Source organism: Pseudophryne corroboree, chromosome 3 (genome assembly GCF_028390025.1).
Source record: "Pseudophryne corroboree isolate aPseCor3 chromosome 3, aPseCor3.hap2, whole genome shotgun sequence".
Taxonomy (NCBI): domain Eukaryota; kingdom Metazoa; phylum Chordata; class Amphibia; order Anura; family Myobatrachidae; genus Pseudophryne; species Pseudophryne corroboree.
The window spans coordinates 620,669,657-620,695,253 of NC_086446.1; the positions used below are offsets into that span (position 1 = coordinate 620,669,657).

General features: G+C 45.6%; 1 protein-coding gene across 2 annotated transcripts in view; it reads right to left on the reverse strand.

Moving 5' to 3' along the window:
- Positions 1–25,597, reverse strand: part of HECTD2 (HECT domain E3 ubiquitin protein ligase 2) — a 258,294-nt gene that overhangs the window by 231,911 nt on the left and 786 nt on the right. The gene's annotated exons all lie outside the window — the stretch shown is intronic.

Sequence of the window (25,597 nt, forward strand, 5' to 3'; positions counted from 1 at the left end):
TCGGAGCATAGCATATGTGACTGGTACAGAATGGGATGCTATTTGTGATAGACTACAGCTTTGGGTGAGAGTGGATGGGGGTAAATCCAAGTTGATCGCAGCAGGATTTTTGATAGCAATTGGGCAAAACCATGTGCACTGCAGGGGAGGCAGATATAACATGTGCAGAGGAGAGTTAGATTTGGGTGGGTTATTTTGTTTCTGTGCAGGGTAAATACTGGCTGCTTTATTTTTACGCTGCAAATTAGATTGCAGATTGAACACACCACACCCAAATCTAACTCTCTCTGCACATGTTATATCTGCCTCCCCTGCAGTGCACATGGTTTTGCCCAATTGCTAACAAAAATCCTGCTGCGATCAACTTGGAATTACCCCCGATGTTGTGAGGCTTCATTGAGTCAAAGGCCCAATGCACACTGCACAACCTATATTGGCCAGGGATGAAATCTTTTGGATCTGTGCATGGTGATTATAAATGATTGCACTGCGTCGCTGCCACGCAATGTAGAGATAAACCCCACGCACACTGGGCCTAATTCAGATCTGATCGCTGGGCTGCGTTATTTGCTGCTCTGCGATTAGATAGTTGCCGCCTACAGGGGGAGGGTAAAATCGCTGTGTAAGTGTGCGATCGCATGTGTTGCAGAGTTGCACAAAAATCAGTTTGTACAGTCTCTGGGCAACCCAGGACTTACTTATCCAGTGCGACTGAATCCTGCTGATCGGGGCCGAAGCTGACGCCAGATACCCTCCCAGAAAACGCTTGGACACGCCTGCGTTTTTCCAGACACTCCCTGAAAACGGCCAGTTGCCACCCACAAACGGCCTCTTCTGGTCAATCACCTTGCGAACGCCCGTGCAAATGGATCCTTCGCACCATCACGTGGCTGACCGGCAAAGCCCGTTGTAGCAGTCTGACGCGCCGGCTTATTGCGGTACATACGCATGCGCAGTTCGGATCGAATCGCCCGCTCTGCAAAAACGCACAGCAGCGATCAAATTTGAATTAGGGTCTGTATTGACTAGTGACACTTACAATGATGTAGAAAATTAGTTTTCTTTGGATGATATTAAACCCTGCACTATATCAAAAGAACAGCTTTACAAAACATTTAATATTATTTTCTAAAACTCCTAACCTTACAAAATAAAATATTCAAAAGATTAGATCCTGTGGATAAAGAGAACGTAATTGTACTGAACATGTGTTGATATCAAAGTAGTAAAGCCAAAACAACATCAAAAGATTTTTTTATTTTTATTTTTATTATGAGATCAATGAGTTTCAAAAAAAGAAAAACAGACTATGGGAAACACGCCTGATATTAATAAGTATAATAATGAAGGCATTGCTTGTCTCAGGGAATTGTATGTTATCTGTATTTTTTTAAAGACTTCATGTGTCGAACTCAATTATTTTTTGGGCACCCTGCACCCGTCAGAGCAATTCAATTGTTGTTCCGAATGGCCGCGCATACAGCGGGCGCCCAGCTTGCCTCCTCCTTTATATACTTTAGACAGGTTTAGCTGCTTTGCGCTGCTAAACTCACTGATTTTGGCCACGTCAAGTGCAAAAAACAATGGCGCCCGGTAAAGGAACATGTATTTGCATTCACTTCATCTAAAGCAATGGACGATATGCCTCGACTGGGTGCAATAAAACATTTGATTCGCCCCCAGTTTGTTGATAGAATGGCATGAGTAACAAGTAGTAACAGAATTACCAAAACACATTAGTCATAAAAAAACAAAAAGGGAAGGTGACCAGCAGCAACAGAAAATAGAGACGGAGAAAAGGTGAAGGAATGTAGGGAGGACTGCCCATATATACACAAAACAGTTACAAAGGAAAATGATGGACAACCGCTGAAATGGAAGGTCTAATGCTCCCAGACTTTAGAGTAGGATTTGAGGAATTATGAAAAATATTCATCATAAACTCTATTCAAGACTGCTTATATGAACGGCAGAGATGTCAGACACCAAGCAGAGGCAATTTAGTATGTGGCCACCAATATGACATGTCAAGATACCTTATTCTGATACTTAGTGGCCAATTGGACATTCAGTGGCAGGAGGATTCTTCTCTAGGTACTGTAGGTATAAGGACTTACTTTATCAAAAGTATTTGGGATATATTTACTAATGAGTGGATTGTCAAAGCCATGATCATCGGTGCCTATAACCGATAAAATTCAAACTGCAATAGAAAAAATGGCAATCCAGCCAGATTAATTTCTATTGCCATTTTAAATCCATCAGTCACACCAACTGATGATCAATGGCTATGGCAACGCTCTGGTTTGTGAATATACTGTTCTCTTTTGTCTTTAATGTCAAGGAAGGATGGAAAGGTAAAGGGCCTAATTCTGAGTTGATCGCAGCAGCAAATTTGTTAGCAGTTGGGCAAAACCATGTGCACTGCAGGGGGGGGGGGGGGGGGGGGGGGTGCAGATATAACATGCAGAAAGAGTTAGATTTGGGTGGGGTGTATTCAAACTGAAATCTAAATTGCAGCGTAAAAATAAAGCAGCCAGTATTTACCCTGCACAGAAACGAAATAACCCACCCAAATCTAACTCTCTCTGCAAATGTTATATCTGCCCCACCCTGCAGTGCACATGGTTTTGCCCAATTGCTTACAAACTTCCTGCTGCGATCAACTCAGAATTACCCCCAAAGCCCCTGCAGAGATCCTTAAAGTACCTATTCCCCTCAGACACCCATGGCTTAATGAGTGCAGGAGTACAGCATAGAGAAAAAAACTCAGTAATTGAATACAGTATATCAGGTGTAATTTTATGTAGAGTAGTCAGACACATCTTATTTTAGTTACAAAAGACAATTTGTCAAGCAACTGCCATGACATTTTGTTTAGAAATACAACATTTAAGCTTATAATGCATTGATTTCTATACAAAACACTTCTTGCTTTGCTCATTTGTAGAGATGATGGGACTAAATATAGGGGTATTCAATTAGCTGTAGTAATTTCGCAAACTGCAAACATGCATCTCCACATCTGTATTTTGTGCGGTGTGGATCTTAAAACATATGCAACATTAAACATTGCACATACAGTCAATGTATTCTGAGTGAAGGTCTGGTGACTAAACAAGTATGCCAAAGCCAAAAGGATAATGCAAAAAGTTGTTAAATCAAAAGCTGGGGTCAAAACATAGAAAACTGAATGATGACAAGGGTTAATGTAAAGGTCCATACACAATGGGCGATTCTGAGCTGAAAGCAGCTCAATTTTGGTGTGTTGAGCTGCTTTCAGCTCAAAGCCGCACAGTGTGTATGCCCAAACTATGGGCAGTGAGCGCTGATGCACGGTCCTGCTTCATCGCCAGCGGCCGCTGTTCATGGTTTTACCAGTAGATGAACGGCGGGGTGAGCGGCTTTCCATAGCGTCCTGCTATGGAAAGCCGTTCACTCCCGCTGACATCGCTTGGCATACACGCTGGGCAAAAACGCCCAGTGTGTATGCACCTTAAGAGTCATGAACTAGCTGGTTCAAACAGATACAGGCAGATTCAATTAACTGCAATTTTTTTTTTGCAAGAGTAAAGCTCTGGGTTTAATGCCTGGAGCCATTCAATTATTAGTAAATTTGCTCCTGCTGTAAACCCACAGTTAACATGCGTTAACCCATTGATTTTGGGTTAAGTGCCCGGAATCTATGAGTTAGGCTAGGGCCACACATAGCGGCCAAGCGGGTCACTTGGCCACTATGTGTGGCCCTAACCTTACCCTACACCATTGGTCTCCAACCTGCGGCCCTCCAGCTACTGTGGAACTACACCTTCCAGCATGCCCTGCCTCAGTTTTAGCATGCCTTTATGGCAAAACTGTTGCAGGGCATGCTGGGATGTGTAGTTCCACAGCAGCTGGAGGGCCACAGGTTGAAGACCCATACCCTACACGATAATCTTTGCGTTACCCCACGCGATATGAGAGTGCACTCAGAAGAGAGTGCATTTAATGCAGATTTTTCCTTGCAGCTCCTAAGGCTGCGAGTAAAATTCTGCATTAAGTGCATACTTGCCTACCTGACCCTCTCCATGAGGGAGAAAATGCTCTGTTCCTGGACTTTCCTGGTAATGTATGATTGCCATCACCTGTGGTGAAACACCTTTCTTATCAATTAACTAGCTCACCACAGGTGATGGCAATTATACATTACCAGGAAAGTCCAGGAACACAGCATTTTCTCCCTCATGGAGAGGGTCAGGTAGGCAAGTATGGTTAAGTGCAACCTCTGTGCTTACCCCTCCAGGGTTCGGCACTGATTGCAGAGCTCAGAGCAGAGCTTTAAATAGAGTACTATATCAAACATATAGAATGCTAGAGACCAGGGGCCTAATTCAGACCCGATCGCTGCAGTGGCTGTAGGTCTAGTACGCCCGCGCTGCGGCCGCACTGCGCGTGCGCACCCAGTGAGATGCAAAAGAGTGTAGTTTAAAATAGGAAGATATGAATAAAGGACAAATGTCTTGCTCCTGTGTGGAGATGTGTCCTGTTTTACAGGACACATTCCACCTGCGGGAGGGCGTCTCTGACAGCGCTGGGACAGCTTGTCTGTCCCTAGCGCCTGTCAGTGTGCAGGAGCGGCGGGTGTCCGGTGCAGGGATTACCCTTTTCCCTGCACCGGACCGGAGGCTGCGGAGTAGTTTAAATGTTGGCGCCCTCCGGGAGCCAATCGCGGCTCCCGGAGCGGCGGCCAATCAGAGAGGGGCGCGGCGAGCCAATCGGCGCTCGCCGCTTCATAGGCCCCGCCCCCGACATCTGACGTCAGACGCCGGGTGGGAGCCGAAGAGGGGAGGCGCGCGGAAGAGCGCGAAGAAAGCGGCCGGGACCTGGAGGGAGGAGTCGGCGCGCCGGAGCGCAGAAGAGGGTCCGGCGCGGAGGAGAAGACGACGGCCGTTTGAAGAAGAGCTCCGGTGGCCGCTGAAGAGGCCGGAAGACGTCGGGCTCCTGCAAGAAGATGTCCAGCGGCGGCTGGACGCGGAGGAGCGGAGGCGACGCCGCTGGCCAGGACGGGTCAGCGGCAGAAGAGGGCGCCGGAGATCCCTGGATCAGGTGAGGCCTCAGTGAGGCAACTTTCACCCCCTCCCTTTTCCTCCCTAGACCACCAGGGACGGGCATTAGGCCCGGGGGCACAGTTCAGGCACTAGGCCTGTTGCGCAGTTAGGAGTTCGTCAACCCCCCTGATTTGGTGGTTTGGGCATTAGGCCCAGGCCACTGTAATTGGCTGTGTAGGTGGGCATTAGGCCCGAGGGCATATAGTGGGCATTAGGCCCAGATTAATAGGTGCGCCCCCCCCCCCCAGATAAATAAGAGTGGTACTGGGCGCTAGGCCCAGGCCATCCCGACGTGCACAGAGTAGGCAGGCTTGTAAGCCTGAGCCCCACTCTATAAGGTGACACTGGGCACTAGGCCCAGGTCACCCAACGGGCGACGAGTTAGGCGGGCGATAGGCCCGTGGGTAATGTCGGGCCTCGGGTCCGTGTGCTAATAGGGGGCGCTAGGCCCAATAAATAAGCGGTTCCCCTGAAGTGAATAGAGGTGGCGCTGGGCACTAGGCCCAGTCCACCCCAAGGTGTTTAGGCAGGCAGGCCCGCTCGGCCTGAGCCCCTGGAAAGAGAGGACGGGAGGTGGGTGAGCTGTGCGGCCCCCACTACCTGGTGTTCTGATTCAGATACTTTAAGGGACAACACTGTGGTAGTTGCTTGCGCTGTGAATTGTGATTGGATATGTTGTTACCGTGCGGGACAAAGTGTGAGCTTGTTAAGTGCGTTTAGTTTTGTTGCACCACACCCACAGAGCTAGTTTGAGGGCTCTGCCGTTGTAGTTAGTATAGGGGTGTGACACTAGGTTAGAGTTTGCCCTGCACGGCTGTTTGCTTGTTTGTTTGCCTCCTTACAGGGACCTGTAAGAGAAGAAGACGTTCGCAGTGCGGAACTGACGGTGAGTGGCATCTGTGTGCGTTTGTCCCTTGTCTGTCCCCGAGCGCCGGAATAGGGATTGCTCACGGACGTGAGAATCCCCTTCATCACACTACGTGCGAGAGCGCGAGTGTGTGAAATCTGGGTGGCTGAGGCTTTGTGCCAGTGATGACCTTTCACCCAACCGGTGAAGGTCGCTGTCACCCCTGGGGTATCCCCTCTTCCGGTGAAAGAAGGGTGGATACCTCCCTTAAGGTAGACCATTTTCTCCTCAGCTCGTTCGTCGGTCAGCTCCGAGAGGGAATCGCCGTGTCCGGATCCGACTGAAGATTGCCAGGTCCGTTGAAGGTTCCGGTACCTGAAGGTGAAAGAGCGAGGCGCCTGGTGAGTACCGAAGCTACACCTGCACGGCAGCAGGCACCACCACACGCACCGCCGCACCTCTTACACCTGCTTGAATAAAGTGCCGTGCCTATCCCTATATACTGTAGCTGGGACAATACTGACACAAATGTGCCGGGGACTGAGTGAAGGAGAACAGGGAGAAGCAGCAAGGTTTATTGATGCCTAATAGCGTAGTAAGCAAAAAAAGTGGTATAATTTACATAAATCATGCGCATCTGCTATCGGTGAAGTACAGAAGTGCATACACCTCTGCATATATGCGGCAATTTGTGACTAGGTCTTTATTAGGCCCTGAGAGCCCTGGCAGTCATTATGTGGAGCTATCTGTAGTGTAGAATACTGCGCTGTATTGAATACCATGTTTAACAAATCATTGGTAGAATCAGAAGCTCTCAGCCATTCATCTTTTCAACATTTACACTACACCAGATTAGTTGCATCTGTTGCTGATCTGTCTCCCAAGTCTAACAAGCACATATGCACATAATAAGTCTCTTCTTCTACTCAGGCCTGCACATACCACTGAAGACAAAACACTATGGGGTATATGCAATTGCGGTCGAATTCCCGAAAATGTCGAAAAACGGGGCATTTTCGACACAAAAAAAAAAAATCGACAATGCAATACAGTACTTTTCGACAAAAAAAATGACTTTTCAGATTCTACTTTTTGCAATTCGACATTTTGAAAATTTGACATGTCAGCAGTGGTAAAAATGCGGCAATTCGACAAAAGTATATTCAATTGAAGAATGTCGATTCGACTTTAGTGCTTTTCGACAGTAATATCGTCAATTTCCTTCCGCCTCACTTTGCTGGCGGAATCTAATAAAAAAAAATTAAAACATGTTTTTTTTGTGGTTTTTTTATTGCTAATAGCATATCTACTTATATTAGAAGGGATTATGTACTTGGTTTGTCTATTAGAGGGACACAAGTATTATTTATATATTTTTTTAAAGAATATTTTTTTTTTAATTGACTAAAATAGAGAGAGCATGATTTTTAGTGGAAAGGGGTGGGAATGGGTTAAAATCAAGAAAAAAAAATGCGTGGGGTCCCCCCTCCTAAGCATAACCAGCCTCGGGCTCTTCGAGCCGGTCCCGGTTGTAAAAATACAAGGGAAAAACGGACAGGGGATCCCCCGTATTTTTAGAACCAGCACCGGGCTCTGCGTCCGGTCCTGGTGCAAAAAATACGGGGGACAAAAAGCGTAGGGGTCCCCCATATTTTTTGTACCAGCACCGGTCTCCACTAGCTGGGGAGATAATGCCACAGCCGGGGGACACTTTTATACCGGTCCCTGCGGCCGTGGCATTAAAACCCCAACTAGTCACCCCTGGCCGGGGTACCCTGGAGGAGTGGGGACCTCTTAAATCAAGGGGTCCCCCCCTCCAGCCACCCAAGGGCCAGGGGTGAAGCCCGAGGCTGCCCCCCCCCCCCCCCATCCAAGGGCTGCGGATTGGGGGCTGATAGCCTTGAGTAAAATTAAAGAATATTAATTTTTGCAGAAGAACTACAAGTCCCAGCAAGCCTCCCCCGCAAGCTGGTACTTGGAGAACCACAAGTACCAGCATGCGGGGCAAAACGGGCCCGCTGGTACCTTTAGTTCTTCTGCAAAAAAAAATACCCAAATAAAAACAGGACACGCACACCGTGAAAGTACAACTTTATTACACACATGCCGACACACACATACTTACCTATGTTCACACGCCGACCTCTGTCCACTTGTCCAAGTAGAATCCGGGGTACCTGAAAATAAAATTATACTCACCTAAATCCAGTGTCCTGTTATTATTTGTAATCCTCGTACTTGGCAAAAAAAAAAAACCATACCCGATCCACACGGACTGAAAGGGGTCCCATGTTTACACATGGGACCCCTTTCCCCCGAATGCTGTGACCCCCCGTGACTCCTGTCACTGAGGGTCCCTTCAGGCAATCAGGGAGCGCCACGTCGTGGCACTCTCCTGATTGCCTATGCGCGTATGAGCTGGCAGACAGCGCATCGCACAGCCCCTCCATTATATTCAATGGTTGGAACTTTGCGGTCAGCGGTGAGGTTACTCGCGGTCAGCGGCTGACCACGGGTGACCTCACCGCTGACCGCAATTTTTTTCTGTGTTTAACCATTTTTGCGCCGTCGGAAAAGTCGAATCCAGGACGCACACTATCCGTCAATTCGTCCGTTTTTCGACAGCGGGACTGTCGAATCCGTTTTTTATTGAATATGTCGAATTCCGGCACCCGTCGGACGGAATTCGACGGTCGAATTGTGTCGAATTTTAAAACGGGCGAAAAAAAGCCGCAATTCGCCCGGAATTGCATATACCCCTAAATCCACGGATCATCATAGGCACCTAAATCTGGCATTATTTTATTTCTTTACTAGTTACCAGCCCATCTAAATGATGGAACATCATAACAGTAATGTCACCGCCTGCTTACAAAACACTTAAATTCCCCTTGAGATGAGCAACAGTGCTAGTCTTTCATCATACAGGATTATTAGCAATCAATTTCTGCCAGTTTTTGTCTTCCCCAGGAAGGCCATTCTTCTGCCCCCCCCTCCCTCAATAATGCTTTAGTCAAAGAAAGTGACCTTGCTATAATTACAAAACATATATTTTTAAAGCAAATAATTTTCCCTTACTAAAGGTCTTTTTTTTTCAGTCTTGGGCAGCCAATAAGTTTACTTTAGAATATAGAGTTGCCCTGCCCATTTTTGGAAAAATATGTTTTATTAGTTTTATTAACATACTGCCAATGCATCTGGATCCTGGCAAGAATCAAAAAGTAAATAAAATGCATTAGTCTCATTAAATTCTGATCCCTATTGGGAGAAATCAATTTTTTTCTCAAGGCGGCAGTTTCCAGCATGATCTAACAATAACTAAGCAGGCATTTTATTTGCCAGATTTTACATATATATTTTGCTGTACAGTGTATTGTAGGGAAGACTACCATGTTCCTTTCTGCCTGTGGTTTAATGAAGCACATTGAGAACAGCACAAAAGCTCTTGGTTGAATATGTTATAAATGACGAAAACTAAGCAGGTAGGAATTGCAGGATGAAATAATCCTTTCATCATCAACTAAACGTTTACCTAGAGTGGGAGGTGTGCCATCACTGCTAAGTTAAAGAAAAGTATTTATATTAATGTAACATCCAGTATGACTTCTGTACATGTATATGCTATATACTGTACACATCTGTAATATTTAGTGGAATTCCTTTCTATAAGTAGATATCACATGCCTTAAAGAGATTACATTTTCAAAATACTTTTCAACATACTAAAACTACAAAGGAGTATTTTTGATGTAGGCAGAGTTAATAGAGGGCTTTCATGTTATCACGTGTAGCACAATAATGAACTTGTTATTCCAGCACAATTTTCTATCAGACACTCCCTGGAAAGCACTGTTATATGGCCATTCTGTACAAATAAACAATAATAATAATAATTTTATCTCAGGATGTTGCATGCTATACTTTCAAACTTTTCCAAGTCAATCTGAAAATTGTTGCTGCAGAATGACAACATTTTATATACAGTACGGATGGTGTAATGGTTAGCATTACCGCCTATATATGGCAGTACGGATGGCGTAATGGTTAGCATTACTGCCTATATATGGCAGTACGGACATGGCCGGATTAACAATGGGGCGGATGGAGCTGCAGCTCCAGGCCCCCCATTGAAAATAGGCCCACAGCCACAGTTAAGGGATCCATAGCTGCCAGCATTACAATGAGTCACACTGACTCATTGTATGCCGCCACTGCTAGACAGTATCCTAGTCACTTGAAGTCCTGGCTGGAGCGGGAGGAGAAGCCGATCGCGTCTCTCCTCCGCCCTGAACGCCTCCTCCTCCCAGCCTTTTAGTCATGCTGCTGTGCTGAATGACGCGAGGGAGGGGGGAGGAACAGCTCTCCCATCTACTTCCAGCTCCTCCCCCCAGGCAGCGCTGCTAAGTGATAAGGACGGGCCAGCCGGATGGGGAGGAGGGGCCGTTCTCTCAGCTCCTCCCCTTTCCTGCTGTGGCTCAAGCTGCAGCACCGCGTGGGCAACCACAATAGATGCACAATGTAGCCCCGGGACTCGGCAGCAGCTATTCGTGGCTGCATGAACAGTGACGTGTGCACCTCCGTACGCATTTATCCAACATTCCTGGATGCCAGAGGGTGAGACCAGAGGAGGAGCTGAGCTGCCGCGAGGAAAGTAGGTTAACACCAAGGGAAGAGTTGCAGACTACAAATTGTAGGGAAGGTGGAGTCAGGACACACTATGTACATAAAGATTAGGAGGAGGGGGGGCTACAATAATGTACATACAGTACAGACTAGGAGGGGAGGGGGGCACGCTAATACATAGACTAGGAGGGAGGAACGGACGGGCTGCTTTTCGGCCCTGGCATTTCTGTGCATGTGTGCACGTCACAGGAGGGGGAGGGAGTCCCGAACAGGGTCTCTTTATCCCATGTGAATGGTGCCTGTGTCACTAAGTTTATATGTGTTGTGTGTATTTGAGTCAGTAAGTGGTTTCTAAAAGTTATTGGTGTTTGTGTCAGTAAATTTGTATGTGTTTGTGTGTCAGTAATGGGTGTCTGTCATACCCCTTTTCCACTGTGAAGCACGGGTCGCAGCCGTGTCGCCTGACACGGCTGCGACCTGTGCTACAGACCCCTTTCACATAGCGCTCACCAACCCGGCATATTGCCAGGTTAGTGACGCGGCTAGTGACGCGGCAGGGGCGGCGCTGGGAGATCACATGATCTCCCAACGACGCCCTCCCATACACTGTGAACGGGAGCCGTGTCGCCTCGACATGGCTCCCGTTCACACTACACAGCTTACCAGGTTGAACACGTGTTCAACCCGGCAAGCTTCCCGGGTAGGATTCCCGGATCACTTGATCCGGGAATTTGCAGGGGGGGCCGTTTCCACTAGGGAAAAACACGGGTAAATGCGCGCCCCCGCGCATTTACCCGTGTTTAAAAAGCTAGTGGAAAAGGGGTATGTATGTGCTAATAAATCGTGTGTGTGTGTCAGTAAGAGTAATCTATGTCCGTAAGCGGTGTCTGTGTTATTAAGTGGTATCTGTCACTAATGGGTATCCATCAGTAAATGTCTTTGTATCAGTAAGGGGTGTCTGTGTATGTAAATGTATCTGTGTCAGTAAGGTGTGTCTCAGTGTGTTTGTATCAGTAAGTGGAATCTTTCTCAGTAAGGGGAGTATGTCAGTAAGATGTTTCTGTGTCAGTAAGTGCTATCTGTCATTAGGTATGTATGTGTCAATAAGTGTTATCTGTGTCAGTAAGAGGTATCTGTCAGTAAGTGGTGTATGTATCAAATGTTTGTGTTAGCGTGTGTGTATTCGTAATAGGGTCTGCGTCAGTGTGTTTGTATCGGTGAGAGGTGTCAGTCAGTAAGTGGTGTCTGTGTCAGTAAGTGTTGTCTATGTTAGTAAGTATCTGTGTCAGTAAGTGTGTCCCCGTAGCCCTCAGTTCCTTGTCTGCTCTGTTTTGCCCCATCTCTGCTCCCCTTTTCCCATTTGCTCTGTATTGTCCCCATCTTTTCTAATCTTTCCACATCTGCTATTTTTTTCCATCATTGCTCCCCTTTCCACCTTCTTTGCATGTTGAGACAGCTCTCTGGCCCTCATTCCGAGTTGATCGCTAGCTGCTTTCGGTCTCAGCGCGGCGATCAGGCTAAAACTGGCTTTTCTGCAGATGCGTACGGTCCGCAGTGCGCACGCGCTAAGTACTTTCACACAAAACTATGCAGTTTTACACAATGGCTCTAACTGTGTGGAGTTTGTATATTCTCCCCGTACTTGCGTGGGTTTCCTCTGGGTACTCCGGTTTCCTCCCACAATCCAAAATTATACTGGTAGGTTAATTGGATCCCAACAAAAATTAACCCTAGCGTGAATGTGAGTGTGTGCACATGTAGTATAGGGAATATAGATTGTAAGCTCCACTGGGGCAGGGACTGATGTGAATGGCCAAATACTCTCTGTAAAAGCGCTGCGGAATATGTGTGCGCCATATAAATAACTGGTAACAAATAAATATACAGTATGTGATAACTGAATGTCCTATATAAGACAGCTATTATCATGATTTGCTCGATAGATTGTTTTTCCAGCTTTACGGTCTTACATTTTTATGTTAGCTCATCACCCTAACACCATTAATCAAGTACTGACTGCAGAAGCATTCCAGCATGGTGTCCCATAGCAACAAACCGTAACTTTCCTACTACACATAGAATGCAGAAAGAAAACAAGTCTGACTTTTTGACATCATCTTATCTATGTCAGCCACTGATAAGAGAATGAGAAAGTTAAGGGGGGTACTCACGGGAGAGATGTGTGCTGAACGATCTTAACACAGACCACTCAGCACACATCTCTCACCCCGCTCAGCACAGCGCGATGTGCTGAGCGAGGGGGAAAGCCGACGGGGGGCCGCTCACTTCAACGGTGAAGTGAGCGACCCGCTAGATTGAGCCTGCATGCAGCTCAATCTAGCATCGGCGATAGCGATGCGCGGGTCCGCGCATCGCTATCGCTGGAGGGCATACACACGGCAGATCCATGCTTAAAATCTAAGCAATCTAGCAAGATTGCTTAGATTTTAAGCACGGATCTCTCCGTGTGTACCCCCCTTAAGAAACCCACAAGTCCTAAAAGTTAGCAATCTAGCCTTTCAAATATTAGAACTATTGGGACAACGAGTAATTTCTTGTTACTTTGTCATGCTAACACCACCAGCACCCTGCCCCAATAACTATCCAAACACATCAGATAATCACACTGGGGTTCAAAACTTGAATTTTACGTCATGTCCATCACCACATAACTGCCTTCAGTGCCCTTGATATGTCCAACTTTCCAGTAGCACACTCTGTATTTGGTGCTTGTAAAAATGAAAGCAAAAGTCGCCAAGTTTCACCAATACTAAGGCTCTGAAAATGTTTAATGTACAATTGTCAGTAGATCATGATCAAAACAGTTGGTTCAAAACTTACATCTTGCCATTTCCATTCAAACATTGTTATTTGCATTTGTGGTTCATTTACAAGGTTTGAAAAATATTACTTTCTTATCAAAACACAGCTACACAAATGAATTACTTAACTGATGTTGGAAATATTAGTAAGGTTAATGATGATGATGATACATACAAAACAGTTTGAGAAGGATAGTGGTGATAATGGCCAAATGGAAAGATGCTCAGAAAGCAGCTTTCATATACTAAATGATCATAATCCTTGCGTTTGTCCTATGAATGTCTGCCAAGTAGTTCTTGCTTAAGTGAAATTAGAATCTTCAATCACTGATAGCATCCAGAAGAAAACTACAGGGTCTATTTATAAATAGTAAGAACCCCTTTCTCTGACTTTTTTGCCTCTTTGAACTTTTAGTTTTTCAGGATCCTATTTTGATTAAATATATTCTGTGACTTTGGATTTTTTTGGTGTTTCTGACACCCAATAAATAGTTTTTATCTGCTTTTAAAAATCACTCTTTAATTTTTTTCACTGTGGTCACCATATGATTACTGGAGCACATTTACCGTGTACAGTAATTATACCCCTTTTCCACTAGCTCCTTAAAACACGGGTAAATGCGCGGGGGCGCGCATTTACCCGTGTTTTTCCCTAGTGGAAACGGGTCCCCCGGCAAATTCCCGGATCAAGTGATCCGGGAATCCTACCCTGGTAGCTAGCCGGGTTGAACACGTGTTCAACCCGGCTAGCTGTCTAGTGTGAACGGGAGCCGTGTCGAGGCGATATGGCTCCCGTTCACAGTGCATAGGGAGGGAGGCGCTGGGAGATCATGTGATCTCCCTGCACCGCCCCTGCCGCATCACTAGCGCGTCACCAACCCGGCAATTGCCGGGTTGGTGAGCGCTGTCTGCAAGGGGCTGTAGCACGGGTCGCAGCCGTGTCAGGCGACACGGCTGCGACCCGTGCTACGCTAGTGGAAAAGGAGTATAAGTAACAGCAGTTTGGTGGAATACCTGCCTTCTATACCGGACCAGTGGGAAAGAGTTTGAGCTACTGCATCCATAAAGGGGTGAAAGAAACCTTTCTATGTCTATACTTCCCCTTATTTAGGTGAGTGAACCAGTGTGGGAGTTACCCTAAGAGATGAGAATTTACCAGTGTACCACTTCCCTCTCTCTTGCATGTACTGAGGACAAGAGAACAGAAAGGGATTTTACCCATCAAGATGGAGGAATAACTCCTTCCCTATTAAATATGAAAATAATCTACAGCGCTTTTTTTGGTCTATCCACCCTATTTTGGGGGTTATTGTACTTAAGTCTTGGTTGGGGGAATTCAAATGTTTAAAAAGTCGGATGGGTGTCTGTTTTTTCCTAACTGACTTTTCAAACAATTGAATATCCCCCCGTGTGTCTTAGGGTAGAGCTGAGCAGCTGTGGGTGGGGTGCGCAAGTTGCAGATATCATTTTTTTTTTTTTTTTTTGCAATAGTAAAATGATAGCTATAATGTCCCAGCAAGGATATTTTGATAAATAGGCTAACAAAATAATTTATCAACACAGTAAGAAATAGTTTACTTGGTCCCACTACCACAAATGATAAACAATCCCCTAAATATGTCACCTAGAAGCAAATATATTTTTTTGTCAAACACAGACCAGGTCCTTGCTTGCTGTGTACCAAACACCCATCAAAAAGATGATTCACAGTACTGGAGAGCATCGAACTTGCAAGTTCAAGACTCAGGCAAAGAGGATTCATGCAAGACTAGTTACTTTAAATAGTACTAAATACATTAGTACATGGGAACTACTGATTATACGGCCAATAGTAGTTACCAACCTGTTGAGAACTCGACAATCCTACCTCACAAGCTCGCTGACTAGGTGTCATCCTTGACTCTGAACTGTCCTTTGCTCCCCACATTCAATCTGTCTTAAAATCATGTTACATGCATCTAAAAAAACCTATCCAAAATATGACCATACCTTACACAAGACACTACAAAAACTCTAAGCCATGCTCTCATTATCTCCCGCATTGATTATTGCAATAGTCTTCTTACTGATCTTGCCAAAAAGAAACTCCACCACTACAATCCATTCTGAACGCAGCTGAGAGGCTTATCTTCCTCACTAGACATTCATCGTCTATCAGTCCCTCCATTGGTTGCCTGTCTTCTACCGTATTCAATATAAAATACTTTTACTCACACACAAGGCCAATAACCAAAGTGCACCTATGTCCATCTCTTCACTTATCTCAAAATATCTCACAACCTGACCTCTCAGCTCTTCACAAGATCTACGTCTCTTATCCACTGTCATTATTTGCTCCCATTCATGATTGCAAGACTTTCTTCGGGCTGCACCCACTCTGTGGAATGGCCTAACACACACAACAAGACTCCCATAGTCTCTAAACCTTCAGGCATTCCCTGAAAAATCACCTCTAGCTTATCACATTCCAGTACAACTCACTCAACCTTCATAAGCTTTCCTATCCAATTACATCCCCACACATCCTCACATATTTTCTCTTTCTTCACTTTCCCATCCTCCTGACCCCAGGCCAACGTCAGTGTGTGACCATATCATGCAGCCCACTAAGAACTTTTGCAATCTGGTGGACAATTATGCAATAGATAGCACCTATCCTTGTGTATCAATGCCTATGATAAAGTATGGTGCAAAACTGTTTTGAAGGATGTTCCCAATTTGTTGTGTGTGTCAAGGCTACTGTTTGACCTAGTAGTGCGCAGTCAGTTGCTCAGTGCAGTATTCGAAAATTTCTCATTGGATAGTGTATAACAAAACCAGAGTGCAAGGTGCATGAGGCTCAAAAAAGTTACCTTTTCCCATAATTTTCTAACAAATGCAAGAGTACAGAAACAAGCAAAATAATAATAATAATAATAATAATAATAATAATAACAACAACAACAACAACAATCATAATAATAATAATAATAATAATAATAAATAATAATAATAAGATTTTAAACCTACCGGTAAATCTTTTTCTCCTAGTCCGTAGAGGATGCTGGGGACTCCGTAAAGACCATGGGGAATAGACAGGCTCCGCAGGAGACATGGGCACTAAAAAGAACTTTAGATATGGGTGTGCACTGGCTCCTCCCTCTATGCCCCTCCTCCAGACCTCAGTTAGAAAACTGTGCCCAGAGGAGACGGACAGTATGAGGAAAGGATTTTTGTTAATCTAAGGGCAAGATTCATACTAGCCCATACCATCCACACTGTATAACATGGAATATACGAACCAGTTAACAGTATGAAACAAAACAGCATCAGCCAGAGACTGATCAAAACTGTAACATTACCCTTATGTAAACCAAAACTATATACAAGTCTTGCAGTATTTAGTCCGCACTGGGACGGGCGCCCAGCATCCTCTACGGACTAGGAGAAAAAGATTTACCGGTAGGTTTAAAATCTTATTTTCTCTTACGTCCTAGAGGATGCTGGGGACTCCGTAAGGACCATGGGGATTATACCAAAGCTCCAAAACGGGCGGGAGAGTGCGGATGACTCTGCAGCACCGATTGAGCAAACATGAGGTCCTTCTCAGCCAGGGTATCAAACTTGTAGAACTTTGCAAAGGTGTTTGAACCCGACCAAGTCGCCGCTCGGCAAAGCTGTAAAGCCGAGTCACCTCGGGCAGCCGCCCAAGAAGAACCCACCTTCCTAGTGGAATGGGCCTTTACTGAATTTGGTAACGGCAATCCAGCCATAGAATGAGCCTGCTGAATCGTGTTACAGATCCAGCGAGCAATAGTCTGCTTAGAAGCAGGAGCGCCAACCTTGTTGGCTGCATACAGGACAAACAGTGCCTCTGTTTTCCTAACCCGAGCCGTTCTGGCTACATAAATTTTCAATGCCCTGACCACATCAAGGGACTCTGAATCCTCCAAGTCCCGCGTAGCCACCGGCACCACAATAGGTTGGTTCATATGAAAAGAGGAAACCACCTTAGGCAAAAATTGAGGACGAGTCCGCAACTCCGCTCTATCCACATGGAAAATCAGATAGAGGCTTTTATGAGATAAAGCCACCAACTCAGACACTCGCCTTGCCGATGCCAAGGCCAACAACATGACCACTTTCCAAGCGAGATACTTTAATTCCATCGTTTGAAGAGGCTCAAACCAGTGAGACTTAAGGAACCGTAACACCACGTTAAGGTCCCATGGTGCCACAAAAGGAGGCTGGATATGCAGCACTCCCTTCACAAAAGTCTGGACTTCTGGGAGAGAAGCCAATTCCTTCTGAAAGAAAATGGATAGGGCCGAAATCTGAACCTTAATGGAGCCTAATTTTAGGCCCAAATTCACTCCAGTCTGTAGGAAGTGAAGGAAACGGCCCAGATAGAATTCTACCGGAGGAGCATTCCTGGACTCACACCAAGACACATACTTCCGCCATATACGGTGATAATGTTTTGCTGTCACGTGCTTCCTAGCCTTTATCAGAGTAGGAATGACCTCATCCGGAATGCCCTTTTTTGCTAGGATCTGGCGTTCAACCGCCATGCCGTCAAACGCAGCCGCGGTAAGTCCTGGAACAGACAGGGCCCCTGTTGCAACAGGTCCTCTCTGAGAGGAAGAGGCCACGGATCTTCTGTGAGTATTTTCTGCAGATCCGGATACCAGGCCCTTCGAGGCCAATCTGGAACAATGAGAATTGTCTGTACTCCTCTTCGTCTTATGATTCTCAATATCTTGGAGATGAGAGGAAGAGAAGGGAACACATAGACCGACTGGAACACCCACGGTGTCACCAGGGCGTCCACTGCTACTGCCTGAAGGTCCCTTGACCTGGCGCAATATCTCGGAAGTTTCTTGTTGAGGTGTGACGCCATATTGTCTATTTGAGGCAGTCCCAACTGACTTGCAATCTCTGCAAAGACTTCCTGATGAAGTCCCCACTCTCCTGGATGTAGATCGTGTCTGCTGAGGAAGTCCGCTTCCCAGTTGTCTACTCCCGGAATGAAAACTGCCGTCAGAGCGCTTACGTGATTTTCCGCCCAGCGAAGAATCCTGGTGGCTTCTGCCATTGCCACTCTGCTCTTTGTTCCGCCCTGACGGTTTACATGAGCCACTGCGGTGATGTTGTCTGACTGAATCAGAACCGGTAGGTCGCGAAGCAAATTCTCCGCTTGACGAAGGCCGTTGTATATGGCCCTTAATTCCAGTACGTTGATGTGTAGACAAGCCTCCTGGCTTGACCATAGACCTTGGAAGTTTCTTCCCTGTGTGACTGCTCCCCATTCTCGGAGGCTCGCGTCCGTGGTCACCAGGACCCAGTCCGGAATGCCGAATCTGCGGCCCTCGAGAAGGTGAGTACTCTGCAGCCACCACAGGAGTGACACCCTGGCCCTGGGGGATAGGGTGATTAACTGATGCATCTGAAGATGTGATCCAGACCACTTGCCCAGTAAGTCCCATTGAAAGGTCCTCGCATGGAACCTGCCGAAGGGAATGGCCTCGTATGATGCCACCATCTTTCCCAGGACTCGAGTGCAGTGATGTACTGACACCTGTTTTGGTTTTAATAGGTTCCTGACCAGTGTCATGAGTTCCTGAGCTTTCTCTATCGGGAGATAAACCCTTTTCTGGTCTGTGTCTAGAATCATGCCCAGGAAAGGCAGACGAGTCGTAGGAACCAACTGCGACTTTGGAATATTCAGAATCCAGACGTGTTGCCGTAACACTTCCAGAGAAAGTGCGACGCTGTTCAGCAACTGCTCTCTTGATCTCGCTTTTATGAGGAGATCGTCCAAGTACGGGATAATGGTGACCCCTTGCTTCCGCAGGAGTACCATCATTTCCGCCATTACCTTGGTAAATATTCTCGGTGCCGTGGAGAGACAAAACGGCAACGTCTGAAATTGGTAATGACAATCCTGTACCACAAATCTGAGGTACGCCTGATGAGGTGGATAAATGGGGACATGAAGGTATGCATCCTTTATGTCCAGAGACACCATAAAATCACCCCCTTCCAGGCTTGCGATGACCGCTCTCAGCGATTTCATCTTGAACTTGAACCTTTTCAGGTATATGTTCAGGGATTTTAAATTCAATATGGGTCTGACCGAACCGTCCGGTTTCGGGACTACAAACATGGTCGAATAATAACCCCTTCCCTGCTGAAGGAGGGGAACCTTGACCACCACCTGTTGAAGATACAATTTGTGAATTGCAGTTAACACTATTTCCCTCTCGTGGGGGGAAGCTGGTAGGGCCGATTTGAGGTATCGGTGAGGGGGCATCTCTTCGAATTCCAGCTTGTATCCGAGACACAATTTCTATCGCCCAGGGATCCACCTGGGAGTGAACCCACTTGTGGCTGAAATTCCGAAGACGTGCCCCCACCGGGCCTAGCTCCGCCTGTGGAGCCCAGGCGTCATGCGGTGGATTTTGTAGAGGCCGGGGAGGACTTCTGTTCCTGGGAACTAGCTGTGTTGTGCAGCTTCTTACCTCTGCCCCTGCCTCTGGCAAGAAAGGACGCACCTCGGACTTTCTTGTTTCTTTGTGATCGAAAGGACTGCATTTGATAATACGGTGCTCTCTTAGGCTGTGAGGGAATAAAAGGCAAAAAATTTGACTTTCCAGCTGTAGCTGTGGAGACCAGGTCCGAGAGACCCTCCCCAAACAATTCCTCACCCTTGTAAGGTAAAACCTCCATATGCCTTTTTGAGTCGGCATCACCTGTCCATTGCCGAGTCCACAGGACCCTTCTGGCAGAAATCGACATAGCATTTATTCTAGAACCCAGTAGACTAATGTCTCTTTGAGCATCTCTCATATATAGGACAGCGTCTTTAATATGCCCCAGGGTCAACAATACAGTATCCTTGTCTAAGGTATCAATTTCCTCAGATAAGGTATCCGTCCATGCTGCTACAGCACTACACACCAAGGCCGACGCGATTGCCGGCCTCAGTAAGGTACCTGAATGTGTATAAATGGACTTCAGGGTAACCTCCTGTTTGCGATCCGCAGCATCTTTGAGGGTAGCCGTATCCTGTGACGGCAGGGCTACCTTCTTGGATAAGCGTGTTAAAGATTTGTCCACCCTAGGGGAGGATTCCCAGCGTAACCTGTCCGTTGGCGGGAAAGGATGCGCCATAAGAATCCTTTTGGAAATTTGCAGTTTTTTATCTGGAGATTCCCAAGCCTTTTCACATAACTCATTTAGCTCGTGTGAGGGGGGAAAGGTTACCTCCGGCTTCTTTTCCCCATACATATGCACCCTCTTGTCAGGGACTGGGGTTTCCTCTGTGATGTGCAACACATCCTTAATTGCTATAATCATATAACGGATGGATTTAGACAATTTTGGCTGTAACTTTGCATCATCGTAATCGACACTGGAGTCAGAATCCATGTCGGTATCTGTGTCAACAGTTTGGGATAGTGGGCGCTTCTGAGACCCTGACGGCCTCTGCGACATAGGATCAGGCACGGGTTAGGACCCTGACTGTCCCGAGGCTTCAGCTTTTTCTAACTTTTTATGCAAGGAATTAACATTATCATTTAAAACCTTCCACATATCCATCCAATCAGGTGTCGGCGGAGACACCACATTCATTTTCTCCCGCTCTGCTTCCACATAGCCTTCCTCATCAGACATGTCGACACAAGCGTACCGACACACCACACACACAGGGAATGCCCTCTCTGAAGACAGTTCCCCCACAAGGCCCTTTGGAGAGACAGAGAGAGAGTATGCCAGCACACACCCCAGCGCTATAAACCCAGGAATAACACAGTAACTTAATGTTAACCCAGTAGCTGCTGTTTATATTGCTTTTTGCGCCTAATTATGTGCCCCCCCTCTCTTTTTACCCTCTTCTACCATGTATCTGCAGGGGAGAGCCTGGGGAGCTTCCTCTCAGCGGAGCTGTGGAGAAAAAATGGCGCTGGTGAGTGCTGAGGAAGAAGCCCCGCCCCCTCGGCGGCGGGCTTCTGTCCCGCTTAAATATGCAATTTTTTGGCGGGGGCTCATACATATATACAGTGCCCAGCTGTATATATGCTTAACTTTGCCAAAAGAGGTCCCAAATGCTGCCCAGGGCGCCCCCCCGCGCCCTGTACCCTTACAGTGACCGGAGTATGTGTAGGTGTGTGGAGCAATGGCGCACAGCTGCAGTGCTGTGCGTTACCTCAGTGAAGAACACGGAGTCTTCTGCCGCCTGTGAAGTCTTCTTTGCTTCTCATACTCACCCGGCTTCTGTCTTCCGGCTCTGCGAGGGGGACGGCGGCGCGGCTCCGGGACCGGACGGCGAGGGTGAGATCCTGCGTACCGATCCCTCTGGAACTAATAGTGTCCAGTAGCCTAAGAAGCAGGACCTAGCTTCAGAGAGTAAGGCTGCTTCTCTCCCCTCAGTCCCACGATGCAGGAAGTCTGTTGCCAGCAGAGCTCCCTGAAAATAAAAAACCTAACAAAATACTTTCTCTCAGCAAACTCAAGAGAGCTCACTGAAAAGCACCCAGCTCGTCTGGGCACAGTATCAAACTGAGGTCTGGAGGAGGAGCATAGAGGGAGGAGCCAGTGCACACCAGAACCTAAATTCTTTCTTAAAGTGCCCATGTCTCCTGCGGAGCCCGTCTATCCCCATGGTCCTTACGGAGTCCCCAGCATCCACTAGGACGGTAGAGAAATAAAACTGCGAGCGACAGAACTGTATTGCTAGCATTTACTGACTACTGGGGTGTGCAGCATCTGTACATCTGTGTATGAGCATCTGCAGCTTTTCCTTATGCAGCATTCCGTTGTGCTTCATCTGTGACTTTGTACACATGTGAAACCAATTCCTTTGTGGTTAAAGTCGCAGTCCAGCGTCCCTGGTACACTGTGAGTGGCTTTTCATTGCATCTGCGATGCGACTAAGATGCAGGATTTAAAGATAAATACAGTAAGGTACATCTCTTGGGATGTCATTGTCACACTGGGCATCTTGTGTTGTAATGCATATATCTACACAGTGGCAATGGGGATATAATAATAAGAATAATAAATAATACCACAAAATAAAGCGTAACTGAACAATGAAATGTAATTTCAAAACAGCAATAACCTTATGAACATTGACTAAAATTTAGCAGTAAAAATGTCCAAAAACTAAACCAAAATAAGCAAATTCTTTCCATCAAATTATCTGAGAACTGGTAATATAACTTTACACAATCACATTCATTTATGTGAAACATACTGCACTTGTATTAAATTACATTTTAGCATAATATAATCAGCTACAACTATGAGACCCCTTTAACACTATATTATGCTATGTATCTGTTAAGCACCTTGAGTCCTATTGGAGAAAGAGCGCTATATAAATAAAATTATTATTATTATTATTATTATTATTATTATTACTGTGCCTTAAAACCAGCGACAAATGTTGTTTAGGATCGCAGTGATACTTATGAATATGCCGTTGATATCTAGCATTATTTACGTTGTCATCGAGGTCCAGCAACGTTCCCTCTTGCCAGGAAATCGTCCTCGCCATCAACTGATGGCGTAAGCAATACAGTGACAAACAATGATAATCTTAGTTTACCGCTGCTTGTTGAATTCTGAAAGGAGGACATAACCCCCTTACTGGGGCCCTATGTTTAATAAATTGAGGTCTATGTGGATGTTGGCAAGCGGCTGTCAGAGCTGTACCCAGGAGAAATCAGTGATTTAGCTGCAGTTTATCTCTTTGTAGATTGTGAGAATCTGAGATGATCTTATTAGCTTCATAAACAGACCTACTACTTATTTATCTATACAGGCATCTACAGATGAATGTGCCTATCAAATGCAAATATGTTAACTACACACACATTATGTATTACATGCTTTACAATACAGATATGTAAACATATTTTATTTTGTCATGAAGGGGCCTAATTATCAAGATTTTTTTCCCATAAAATTATGTAGAAACTGAAGTTTCTGCATCATTTTATGGTTTTTGCTATGTACTAATAGCATAATGCAGAAATCACCTGCAAAAAGCATATCAGTACTCCGGGTCAAAGTCCCCATTATTATCAATGGGGACTACAGGGGTAATTCAGACCTGATCTCTAGGGTGCGTTTTTTGCATCCCTGCAATCAGGTAGTCGCCGCCTACAGGGGGAGGGTATTTGCTGTGTGCAGGTGTGCGATCACATTTGTTGGAGAGCAGCACAAACATGACTCTGTGTAGTCTCTGCTCAGCCCAGGACTTACTCAGCCGCTGTGATGATCGGGGCCGAAGATGACGCCAGAAACCCTCCCTTCCAAACGTCTGGTCCCTCCTGCGTTTTCCCGGTCACGCCTACAAATGGTCAGTTGCCACCCACAAATGGCCTCTTCCTGTCAGTCAACTCGCGATCGCTTTTTTCGTACCATCCCATCGCTATGCACCAATGCCCGGTGCAGTCTTCTGATGCACCAGCGCATTGCGGTGCACGCGCAATACAGACCTGATCGCCCGCTGAGCAAAAACACACAGCAGTGATCAGGTCTGAATTACCCCCAACAATCTGAATCCTAAGTACCAAACTCTAAATTGCAAAGCTTTTTAGAGTTTAGCCACATTAGTCTAAAACATTTTCAAAGTATAGAGACATGGTAGCAGGAGAGACATCATACGATCCCTCTCCTGCAGCTTCTGTCTGTTGTCGGTTCTGATTCCGGAAACTTATACTTTGCGCATGCGCTGTGTCAGATTCCACAGAGGAGTTTTTCCCAAACGTGAAGAACTCCTCAAAAATGCCAGAGATAAAACCGGCAGTGAGAGCGGTTATTGCTAACACTGTCCCTACAAACTTCACTTTGTACATTGCAGGATATTTTCATTAACACATTGGAATGTTGATAATGACCGTGCCACTAACATTAATACAAAGGCTCCTAAGAGTTGTTTTTATTGTTTTAACCAGTATATGTTAGAATGTGAAAGAGAACCAGAAGGAAACCCATGTAAGCATGGGGAGAACATACAAACTCTACACAGAGAGTGGCCTGGTCAAATGGAACCCATTACCCAATATATATTTGTGTAGCTAAATCTAGCCAAATATGTATAGGTGTGTAGGGCTCTTATTACTATTCTGGAAACAAAAGTCAATGTTTTTCCAGCACATTCACATTGTCTACCACAATAAATGCAGATGTAACCATATTTGATTGCACTCAAGCTACTCCAACTCACACACGCAGCATAATTTAAATCTGGAGAATCAAACCAAATTATAATTCCACTCATTTGACTCATTCCAAGCGCATACACAGTAGAAGGGATTACACTTGTCAATACAACTGTTTCAGAAAATAGAACTAACATACATTAGGAGTTCAGTATGAGCTACTTTAAAAGCTATATACTTTTGTATTCAAAACATTTCGATCACGTTGTTGCCCACACACTACATGATAATATATATATATATATATATATATATATATATATAAAAATAGTAAACAAACCAACATGCAACAGTGTAATGCAAAAAGCTTAAAATGTAATACCAGTACATAATGTGCTACATTAGATGAATTGTAGCAATTGAGGATTTAAGTTTAACTAGAGACTAATCTAATATACAATGTTATGGGAGTTGAATGAGTTACTCGTGATTATTTTTGGAGCTGGGTACACATTAGACGATATTTTGAACAATTTGCCAGATTCGGACGGATCGGAATGACAGATTGTGTGATGTGTACAGACTGCACGATGCTGTACATCATTCCGCTGCATCTACTGTCAGTTGGGTACACAGGGCATTTAATGCAAATCCAGATTAAGTTAATGGAGGAGCAACATTTGCACAGAAAACTATATTATATATATATATATATATATATATATATATATATATATATATATACACACACATACACATACATATACATTGTCCAGACCTCCCACGTAATTATAGAGATAGATAGATAGATAGATAGATAGATAGATAGATAGATAGATAGATAGATAGATAGATAGATAGATAATACACAGCTTTTGCCCCTTGACTATACGTGAATACAGAGCACAGGCACTGCTGTCCCCACAGTAGAGGCGCAGTAAGTCTGGTGAGCCCTGTGCGGGGTGAGCCATGTATAAGACACAATATTGCAGTGATACCTCGTCATAACTTCTACAAGTGTGATACAGACTAGTACCAGCAATGTTTCAGGATCCCGGCGGAGTG